Genomic DNA, 11717 nt, shown 5'->3' on the forward strand with positions numbered 1-11717 from the left:
TAACTAATATAAAATAATTAGAATATCTTATTTAAACATAATGACCAATTGAAAAACTTTATACGCTATCTTATAAAACTAAAGGTCATTTTTTTATATGTCTTGTTAACACTTTTGTTTCATTTATCTAATCCTTTTTAAAAGTGAATTGTTTTTTATTCGTGCAGTTCGATTGTGACGTAATAAAGAAAATTTTTAAAGTAGAGTTGTTTTGTATGATAGTAGCACTTAAAATAGCAGTTTGATACACATCAAAAAACAATTCGGTGAAAAAAACAGCTAATAATAAACTTATAGACAATTAAATTGCCTTTAAAACTAATTCTAGTATTAGATTTTGATTTTTTTTTCTAAAAACATTTATATTAAGTCGAATTTTCTTCACATTTACTTAAAAGTTTTCGCTTGGTTAGTAAAACCAATCTGTCGAAGTTCAAGTTTTGTTACCTTAAATATTCTGGGTGACTTTAACACAACATTATCATTTAAACCTTTATATTAAATTTTGCATTTCCATAGTTTTTCATTCTTTGTCCAAAAAGAAACTTTGAAACAAGGTAAGTTGTAAAAGTTTATGTTGTGATGTTTCAAAACAACTAACATTTTCAGAAAATAGTTTTGCAATAAAAAAACTTTTCTGTAACTAACCCGCGAATAAAGAAGAATATTTTTATTACCTAATAAGACAACTGCTCTGTAATCTTTTATGATAGTCACAATATTTTGTTATTGTTTTAATGAACTTTATTACAATGTTTGTGTTGATCATAAATTTTAAATGTAGAAAAATTAAAGTAAATAATTATCTTTAGTTGCTTTATTACATCTATTAACAAATTATTAAAGTAAAGAAACTTATGAAATAAGTTTTATAAAACTGTCTAACTTTTGTTTGGTGTAGACAATGTTTGTTATCGTATACTTTTTAATGCTTATAAGCTGTTTTTTTAAAGTTCATCATAAGTTTATACGTTTCAAAGAAGGCTTTTATTTTTGTCGTTGTAGTAAACAAAGTTGTCAATCAAAACAACTTAACCTTAAAGTAGTTACAAAAAATATTATTTAAAGAGATTTTCACTAAACAAGCCGAAAAACTTAACAAAAGGCCCTGTTTAACTAAATGTTTTTTATGATTTAAAATTAACATAAATTAAAAACTTTTTTTAAGTTAATAAAACTTCGTTTTTTAATCTTTTGTGGAAATACTTTAATTTGATAAATGTTTTATCTTAACAAACCTAAACGATAGATACATTTTTTATCTTTTTTTTTATTAATATGTCGACAAAATATTTTCTACAACTATTTAGCTTTAAAAATTTTTCATCATTATTTTTCCAGTCTGTATAACAATTAAGCTTTGAATTTTGTTTATGTTTATTGTGAAAAAAACAAAGTATGTTATACAATGATTTATATACAGAGTAAAAGAAATTTACAATTTCCCTTAAAAATATTTTTGTCAACTTTACCTTAGTAAATAACTTTCAAATTTACCCATCAAGAAACCTAATACTTACTATTATAATTCGATAGGGCTATTTTTGACACTTAAAATTTAAAACAGCATCATTTTATTTTAGTTTGAAATTTGTAGCAGCTATACACAAAGTCTGAAACACTTTATAAATCTTCTAAAAGTATTTATATACCATTTGCGACTTGATATCAATAGATTATTCATTTTGTTTTTATATTTTATTACACAAAGGTTTTCAAAACCATGTAAGTTTCTTTGTCAAGTGATTTAAATGAAATTTGAAAAAAAAATTGTTAAATGAAAAGCTTAAAAATAACTTTAAATTATGACCTATGAATAAATTCACATAAATACAAAAATTAGAGGTTCAGTAATTAAAACTAAAGGTATGTTTATTAATAGATTGTTAATAATTTTGTTTTACCATTTAATGCTACTTGCGTATTTAAGTTAGGTCGCTCTTCCTCAATCAATATTGATTCCAGGCTGTAGAGTTCGCTTTTCTTACATCATTTAAAACTGTAAAGTTTTGAACAATGTCAGAGTTTTTACAGGATGTGCAATTAAAAAGATGTTCATATATTGCGCTGTTTCTATAAGTAAACTAGTGTTTTAAACAACGCATTTACAATGCAGGTTAATATAGTTATTTGCCTTAATTAAAAAAGGATGCTCAATTTACTGGGATTTAAATGCTTATTTAAATAGATTTATGCAAATTGTATATTTTATTCGCGACCAATTTCGGTGGCAAAAAATTGCGACCTTTTCAAGCAAAAATAAAATATAGAATAAATTTGAAAATAGAATACTTTATTTTTGCTTGAAAAGGTCGCAATTTTTTGCCATCGAAACCGGTCGCGAATAAAATATACAATTTGCACAAATCTATTTAATGCAGGTTAATAAAAAAAAAAGTTTTATAGTGTATAAGAACATAAAAACATTTAAAACTAGATTTAAGTAAAATAAATATTTTTAAGTCAAAAATTTTCTAGTTCTTATATTTTAACCATTTATAATTTTTAACCCTGAGGAAAAAAAAAAACTTGTAAAATGAAAATTCTGTTTATGATTTTCGAAGTGTGTTAAAATATCTTAATATTCATTTAAATACAAACTTTTCTTAGGATTTTTAATATCAAGAAAGCAATTTAGATTAAAAGAAAAAGTTTAGTATAAAGTAATTTATTCACAGCTTTTAAAATAATAAAAACCAATAACATAGTTATCGTAAAACGCATCAGTTATTTTTATTATATTAAATCGTTTCCATATAAACTTTTACAAACAAGTTAAATCATTGTTCTTAAATACCTTTAGTTTCTATTTACAAACTACAAAAAATAATCAGTAAAGCTTTTAATAAAATTCTTAATAAATAAAAAGACCATATAAAAAAGGTATTTAAACGGAAACAATTACAAAGTAAAAAAATAGTTCGTATTTACAGTATCGTAACAAGTTTTAAAAGCAATTCTAAAAATTAAAGCTATCATACGTACGTATATGCTAAGTAAAATGATAAATGGCAAACGTTGAATAATTAAACAGGTTATGAGAATATTTAATTTTGTAGTAAAAGCCATAAATCTTTCAAATTTCAAGAAGAGTGCTTGCTAGAGGTTGAACACAGTTTGCTTTCAAAATCTTGATTCAAGAAAAACAAAAAGATTGTTTTATTTCGTCTTTTTTTAAGTTGGAAGATAGCAAGTTTATAAAAAAAAAACTAAAGATGTTTTGTAATTTATTAAAGCTTCGATAAAAATAGTCAAAAAATGTTAAAGAATTAAAAAGGGGCTTGAAATAAACTAAAAAAGCTCTATTAAAACTTGGCATTAAAAAAAAATTAGAACAAGTAACATACTGTGTATTAGACTGTAAAAAAAGTGATAAAACTATCCAAAAGCTACAACTTTTTTGTTAAGCTTAACATTTTTTAATTTAACTACTAACCTAAATTCGAACTAAAAGCGATTTAATGTTCAAATCAATTTAAGCGGTAGTAAAAGAATGGAGTCAAAGATGACTCCAAATATATTAGTTGTTGATAATTTTTGGCTTTTTACTGAAATATCTAAAACACAACATGATATTATATTCTCTATTTCATTTCGCATAAAAAATAAAAGTTCACAGGTAGCTATGCCGGTACTTTTTCTTCTTGACGATCGAAACCCACACCAACCCGCACACCCCAACCAGCAAACCGAAACTTAATAATACGGGGCCCGCAGCCTCCACCCCCGGCCCCGTCAGAACCCCCGCGAAGTACAGCGCCGCCATGACGACTCCCGCCAAAAACGAAAAAATTCCGAGGGCCATCGCCACCGCCGGTTTCCGGTACCGTGACGTCATGATGCGCGATTTTTTTTCCTTATGACGTCTTTTTCGATCTGACGACGCGGTTTCTTTGGGCTTGACTTTTTTGTCTGTGGGTTTTACGTTGAGGTCGAATGAGACATTTCGTTCTTGTTGTGGGGATTTTTTCTTAGGCCTTCCCGCACTTTTGTTGCTCGTTGTGACGTCACAGTGTTTTGACGTCGAAGCGGCGGGAGGCTTAGCGTTTCCGTTGTGTTGTGACGTCATATTTGGTTGTTTTAACTTCCGTTTAGTTTTTACTTAAATCTATAGTATTTTACAAAGCTTGTTTTAAACAGACTTTTAAATTTTTTAAAAGTTGATGTTGAATTAAATAATAAATAATTGTATATGCAAAATTCTTAGTACCTTTAAATTAAGTTAATTTATCTTTAAGTTTTACGGCAAACATGGCTAAAAATCATATATTCTATTTATTGTCATCAAATATAAAAACTTTTTTTTGTAGTAATTAATGTAATTATCCTTTGCATTTTAAAATTAACTAAAAACTTTTATATTTTTATTTTACGGCAAACATCGCAAAAAACCATCTGCTTTGCTTTTTGTCTTTAAATACAAACAACTTAATAAAAACTTTTTTCTGCGGTCATTAAAGGTATATGTCTAAAAACAAAAAAGTTTTATTAAAACAAAAAGATGTTAACAAAATTAAATCGTGATGTATTAGGTTTGTAAAAGAAAAAAGTCTATCAAATTTTGTGATATATGAGACAGTTTAACACTAACATGTATCTTTAATGTAACTTTTGTTGAAAAACGCTCGTATGTTTTTTGTAAAGTATAACTTTTTTGCTAGACAAAGTTTTTAAGTTAAATAATTTTATAAAAATTTTACATGAAATTATAAGCATTAAATAGAAAGTTAATCTGGCTATTTTCTACAGCATTGAAAAATACTTACTTTAACTTTTTGTAAAGTTGCTTAAACTTTTTCTTTCAATAATGACTATTAATCTTAATTTCAAAAATTAACTCGAAAATCAAAACTTTTTGCAATTAAAAGTCTTATGCTATTTAAACTACCACTTATAATTTTTCTTATTATAGTAACTTTTTTTTCTAATATATCCAATTCCCTTTTGAATAACATTTATATCTACTAAGTAAGTCTATCGTTTAGTAAGAATTAAAAAAGCTAGAACAGTAATAATAATAAAAAGTCATTTTAAATCATTTCTTTTCTTTTCAGAGCTGCATTTATATTAAATGTTACTTATACTTTGCTAAAATAAATTTCAATACAAAATTTTTTTTTTAAAATAATCTTTGATGATAGTTTTAAATATAGTAATAACAAACTGTTAGTTTATACATTAACTAGTTCTCGTTTTATTTTGAACATTAGTCTAGTTCTAAAACAAAAGTTTTAAATTAACAGTTTAGTATAAAAGGAATACAATGATTTTCAAGACTGCATTTATTATAAAAGCAGCTACAACTTTTACAAAATTCAAAAGTAACAATACTTTTTTTTTTGGTTCGCTTACGTATCAAAGTTGTTTTAAAGATTAAGTCTGTCATGTTTTTTCTTCATATTGTACGTTCTGAACGATATATTTGTTGTTAAACAAACTACAAACAAATATACGCATTCAGCCCTCAAAGCAACTGCATATCTAGTATTGACATACAAAAATGTCAAGAAATTTAAAACCACTCTGAAACTGATTTAAAATTTAAAATTGAGCTAAGCGTGCGGTGTTATAAAACATTCTTATTTAAATATGAAATGCTTTTTTGTTACTCTTTGAAAAGTAATTGATTATATAAATTGATTTATGATTAATAAAAGTATTCTTTATACATTTGTTTTGTGCACTGTTGAATTTTTTAATTGTCTAAGTTAAATTAACTACAAAGAAAAATAAGTTTTGTTGAGTATATTAATATAGTCATATTACTTAAAAACTGATATAATCTTTAGAGTTTACATGATTCAATAAACTATAATAAATCATAAAACTTAGAATGAACTTTTATAATAAATCAACCTTTCTAATGACTCTTCTAACATTCAATAAACAACTTTTCTTGCACTATGAAACAAACATTTTGAGCCGAACTTTTTCATAGGTTTTTACTATTGATTGAGTTCATACACTAAAATTTTCATTTAATCCAAGCTAAATCTAATCAGAAGTTTGATTTGCTTTTTTCAGATATTTTTACCTTTTTTTCCACCGCTATCGCTTATCGTCAATGCATCTATTCAAACGCGATGGCACGTTGAAATCAATGCAGAATGTGTGCCAAGGTCTATTTTGTTCCCGTCAATAAATTTTTGATACAAGTTTAAACATTTTACGATTGAATTAATTTGATAGACATTCCTAATATTTAAATTTGTATTTTTATTTTAGCACAAAAACACACAAAGTTTAACAAAACCTTCGAAGACAATTAACTACAAATTCTATTTATAAAAAAAAAACTGTCGTTTTAATAACCCTTTTTTTAATAATTAAGTAAAAGTTATTGAAATTGAAAAATATATTTTTTTAAATGGTAAGAATACTAATCTTTAAGTGTAGTTTTTAAATGAAAACAAATAGAAATATACTTTCACACGCCATTAAGTACGATTTTTGGTTTATAACAAACACGGTATACATAAATTCGTGCGGAAAAGTTTGTAAATTTATTGTACATAACAAACATTTTTGATTTACTAAAAACCACAAAAACATATAACCATAGCATTTATATAAGTTGAAATTTTAGAAATCTTTTGAAAGTATGTTAAATTTTAGTTATTTTAATTTAGATTTTAACTTTTTGTTATACATTGAGTAGATTAGTTTTAGTTTTAATAAGGTTTTAAATTCAGATTAAAACCAAATTGTAATAAGGTTTGTACGCTAAAAAACACCATATTTTACTTAAGTGTTTTTATGTAAAACTAATTGTAGTATTTACAAAAGTTTTTAATTAAAAAAATACAAAAAACTGTTTGTAACTCGTTTTTATTTTTAACTGAGAACAAAATAAGACTTACATAGATTATAGCAACACCTATATCATTTCAATTTTATTTTTATTAATAAATTTTAATCTTTTATAACAAAAATATTTTCATAATTCTAAAAACTTGAAAACCAAACTTAGTTTTAAATTTAATTTTATAGGACTTCATATACGAAATTTTTAATGTGCATTATCAGACAAGACTAACATAGTTTAAGACAGTTTTCTTTAAACAGTTTACATACTGCGATTAGCTTGTTTTGTTTATATTAATTAAAAAAATACCGTCTTTTAAAACAGAGGTAAAACTTGTACAAATAAAATAAACTAGGGTTGTACTAAATGTTTGCATGAAACAAGTCTTTTGAAAGTATTCATAAACATAAATATCTCTCTTTCATAGATAAACATTGAGCAAAAATAATAAAGATAATTTAATTGTAATATCTTAGATATGTTAGTTTATAACAGAGAAGAACTCTTTATTGTTTAAAAAAAATATATATTGTTCATGAATTACTACTATTTAATAAAATAAAACAAAGTACATAAACATACAAACAAAAACCTTCACCAGTGATCATAATAGTAGATACAAACAATCACAGGGTTATGCAGAGTAAAAATAATACATACTAATTATTCATAAGAACAAAGAAGTTTGTAACAAAAGTGAAAATGAACTTTTTTATCACTTCAAAATCAGCTTTAGTGTTTTTAATTATTTAGATGTTTACAAGTTTGTAGTTCACCAAGCAAGCCACATAAATCAAAACATTTTTTTTGTTTATACTTGCTTTGTTCCACAAGTTTCTATTAACTTGCAGTCTAATCTAAAGGAAAACAAAAAAGTAGTTGTTTGTTACTATCAAAATGATAAGATTTAAAGTAATGTTTATAAATACTATCCGTATATAACAAATCTGTCTTTCACGTTATGTAGTAAGTTTGATAATTACTTCTTAATTAAACTCGCACAACAAAAATAAGCTTCAAAAAAAAAATATTTACGAAATTATTAATAACATCGATAATAACATTAATAAAAGTTGCCAATATACATTCAATTTTAGAGGTAAAATATGAATAATTTTTTTTGTTTATATTTACTAAAATAATGTACTGCTAGCTATAATAGTAGAAAATTTGTTTTTTGAACTTTATATCTGTAAACTTCCTTGGTTTTGTTTTATATTTATTCAAAAACTGTCTTCAGTAACTCAACTAGTTGTTTTATATTATTGAAAAAAAAATATTCAAGCATCTTAATAAACTGAATAGCATAACTTTAATAAACTAACAAACAAAATTTCATTCAAAACAAGAAAACTGAAGTTTTAAAGCAGAAAATTCGAAAATCCAGCAAAAAAGTTTTTAGGCATTTCATAACTTTTACTATTGATCAGATATCATTAAATTTATTTCCCGCTTTTAGTATTAGAACACTTTTAATTCATTTAAGGCCAAGTAATGAGTTGTTAATCAAATTATCTTGATCAATGATACGGTTGATAAAATAATTAAGGTCAAATAAAATTACGCTAGAAAAAGCTGACTTACTTATTTCTAAACGAATTTATTCTTCGTGCTAAAAAAACGCTTTAAAACTTTGTACGACATAAAAGCATCAGATAATTAAGTTTCTTTATATTATTCGTTCTTCAGTCTAGCTTTTAATTATAAACAAGTTCGTACGAAACTAAACTTTTATACGTTTACTACGTAAATAATTTAAAACGTAAATATGTTTACTAGTGTTGAAATAATTGTAATTACTTTCGAACTTATATGACTCATAATAAAAAAATCTATTTTATTGTTTTTTATTGATTAAGATCTGTTTATTAATTAAACTGCTTACGTATTTAGAATAAAGGTTTAAAAAAGTTTATTGCGAAGTCTAAATGTTTATTATGTCTTAAATGAAGTTTATAAAGTCAAATTTTGCTTTTTACTCATACTAAGGATTTTTATTAATTGCTGAAAATACGGTGACGTTATTAAAACTCGTGTTTATTGTATTTTTTTTTTAAATATAGACATCATACCACTCAAAATAAAAACAAAAGTTTAGAAAACTTACAGACAAATTTTATATTGTTAGACATTCTTAAAAGCTGATTAATATCAAGAAATGTTTGCGGTTCTTTGTTTAAACTTGTTTTATTTTTGTAAAGCTACGTAAGCCATCCTTAATGGTTTTATAATGATTTGTTTGTGTGTGGCTTGTATTGTTTTGGAAAGTCTTTGTTTCAAAATTATAAAAAAATTTCTTAAGAAATGTTAATTTGATTAATTAAAAGAAAAAGACATTTTTTTGTAAAACTTGTAAACTATTTACTCTTTTATAACTGTTTAGTTTGGTGATTTTTCGTCTAACGATATAGTTGTAATGTTTACACTAAATTGTACAAATTTTACCTTTTTAAAACTGTATTACAAACTACCCATACGAAAGTGCTACCAACTAAAATTTTATATTATATTTTATCTATCATCAGTCAGTTTTAAACTTTCAGGTTAAAAATTTATCATACCGCAATAAGAGACTATTTCTTTGAAAAATTAGTAGATAGTACTATATTACTAAAAAACTTCTACAAAAGTGTTGTAAACTTAGATTTGTATAATCTAAGTTAATATGAGTTTAATTCAAAGTACATACTGTTAATAAACTACTAAATTTTACAGCTTGTTGATAAGTTTTAAAGATTATTTACAAACAACAATTTAATTTATGTTTTTTACCTTTAATGACAGTTAAAAAATAAAAAAACTAATAACAAGTTTTAATTTAATTTGTATAATAACTTGTTTAGCTTTATAGTGTAAATAAAATACTTTAGAAAAGCTAAAAAGCATTATGGAATTGTTATTTCATTAACAACAATGGATCATCAAAGTTTACTGTAGGTCACATATAAAAATCAATACTTTTTATTCTGTTAAACTGTATAATTAATTTACTCTATAATACAAAAAGGTTAATATTAATTAAGTTTATATAGATTTTTATACAACATAAATTATACTTTAAATTATTTACTGGTTTTAAATAATAGGTAAAAATATCAATAGTGGTAAAGTTAAGGTCAAGAATTAGTAGCTAAATAAACTTATCATTACATACTACAATATTACAAAATTAATATTTATTTTTTACATACTTTCACAATACTTATCCCTAAACTATTTACTCATTATACTACTTCTAAATATAGGTTTTTTATACTATATGCTTTTTTTTTTAATCACGATAAAAAATAATATATTAATGTTATATGTTTTAGTTTTTGAAAACATGATAAAAAACTATATAATTATTTAAAAGTAATTTATTTTAAAGAATAAATAAACCTATTTTGTTAAACTTAGCTAACATAAAAATACTTGGTTTTTTGTTGTTCGAAATGTTTGATTTTTTACTAATATGTATTAAGGTGTTATGAAAAGTTGTCTTGAAGTGTTTTTTACAAAACTTAATAAAATAAAAGTGATTGTTAACAACTTTTTTATCAATTAGCTAATTGTGTAAAAAAATCTCCAGGTTTATAGTTACACAAAACTTATTAGAATTATAGTAATTAAAGATTTTAAGTTCAAGGTAAAATAAAACTGTATAGAAGTCAATTTTTACTTGAAACAAATAAAAATATAATTAAAAAATACCGCTTTATTGCTGAGTATGTGCATGTGTTGATGTTTTCGATTAATCTCTTTAAAAATATAATCTATAATGTAGTTTTTTATAAGTTGTGCTTTTGAAATTGATTATGTATTTTGAATTTTAATTTCAAAGTTGTTAAGCGACATCAACTGACCTCTAGATTTTAGTAAATCTAATTCACAGATTGTGTAAAATATTTACATTTTGCTAAAAAGGTGGTAATTTATCATATAGCTAGCAGTCTATAGCTAGCATTTGAACTCATTCGAACTTTCCAAGCAATGTCATTTTAAATATGTATTTTTACTCAATATATGTTTTAGTTTTAATACAACAATGCAAGAACTTTTAATAAAAAATTTAAGCCTTCAATTGTACGCCAACTAGATTTTTCTTATCACACGTATAATTTTAAAATACAAAAACAATAACATTGCTAATTTAAAAAACTTACACGTTGAAAGTCTAATGAAAAGTAGAAAACCAAACGTATGTATGTTTGCTAGAAATGCTTTAATTTAAACTAATTATTATTCAAAACGAAAAATTAAAGCAAAAGTTTGTTTCACGTACACCAAACTGTTTTATAGATAAATTTACGTTTGTTCATTAATAACTCAGTAAATCTTCAACACTGTCCTATTTTTAATTCAATAAGTTTAATTAATTTATAAGCTTGTATTTATTTTGCACAAAAGTACTTTCTTAAAACTTTGCATATTTAGATTGCTCTATTTTAGAAATGGTAGTTTCAGCACTAAAAGACTTTTACAGCACCAGCTAACGGTTATTTAAAAGATAAACCACCTACCAGTTAAAAAAAAACGACTTAGTCCTTTCAAATAGCCTATAAAGCATAATCAGTTTAAATTTAGCATTTTGGAACATTATTATACGTATAAATGGTTTCAAAATGTTTTTTTTTTTAATTTACTTCTTTTGGATACAAACTTTATAATCAATTTATAAAAATACTTTCTTGTATTATTATTAAAATACTATGAAAATTTTTCAGCATAAAATTATCAATTACTACTGTGTGCAACAGAACTTAAAGTATGTTAGTCTTAATACTCTAAAACCTTTGTAAGTTTTACGTCATTATCATTTTAATTTAGTTTTTTGAATAAATTCAGTATGGCTAAGAGGTAGAAAAAATTATGTAAACAAAATTTTTAAGCACGACAAAGTAAATAAAAACTTATGGGAAATTACAATGAA

Source organism: Thalia democratica, chromosome 7, assembly GCF_965202585.1.
Source record: "Thalia democratica chromosome 7, ktThaDemo2.hap1.1, whole genome shotgun sequence".
In the NCBI taxonomy this organism is placed as follows: Eukaryota; Metazoa; Chordata; class Thaliacea; order Salpida; family Salpidae; genus Thalia; species Thalia democratica.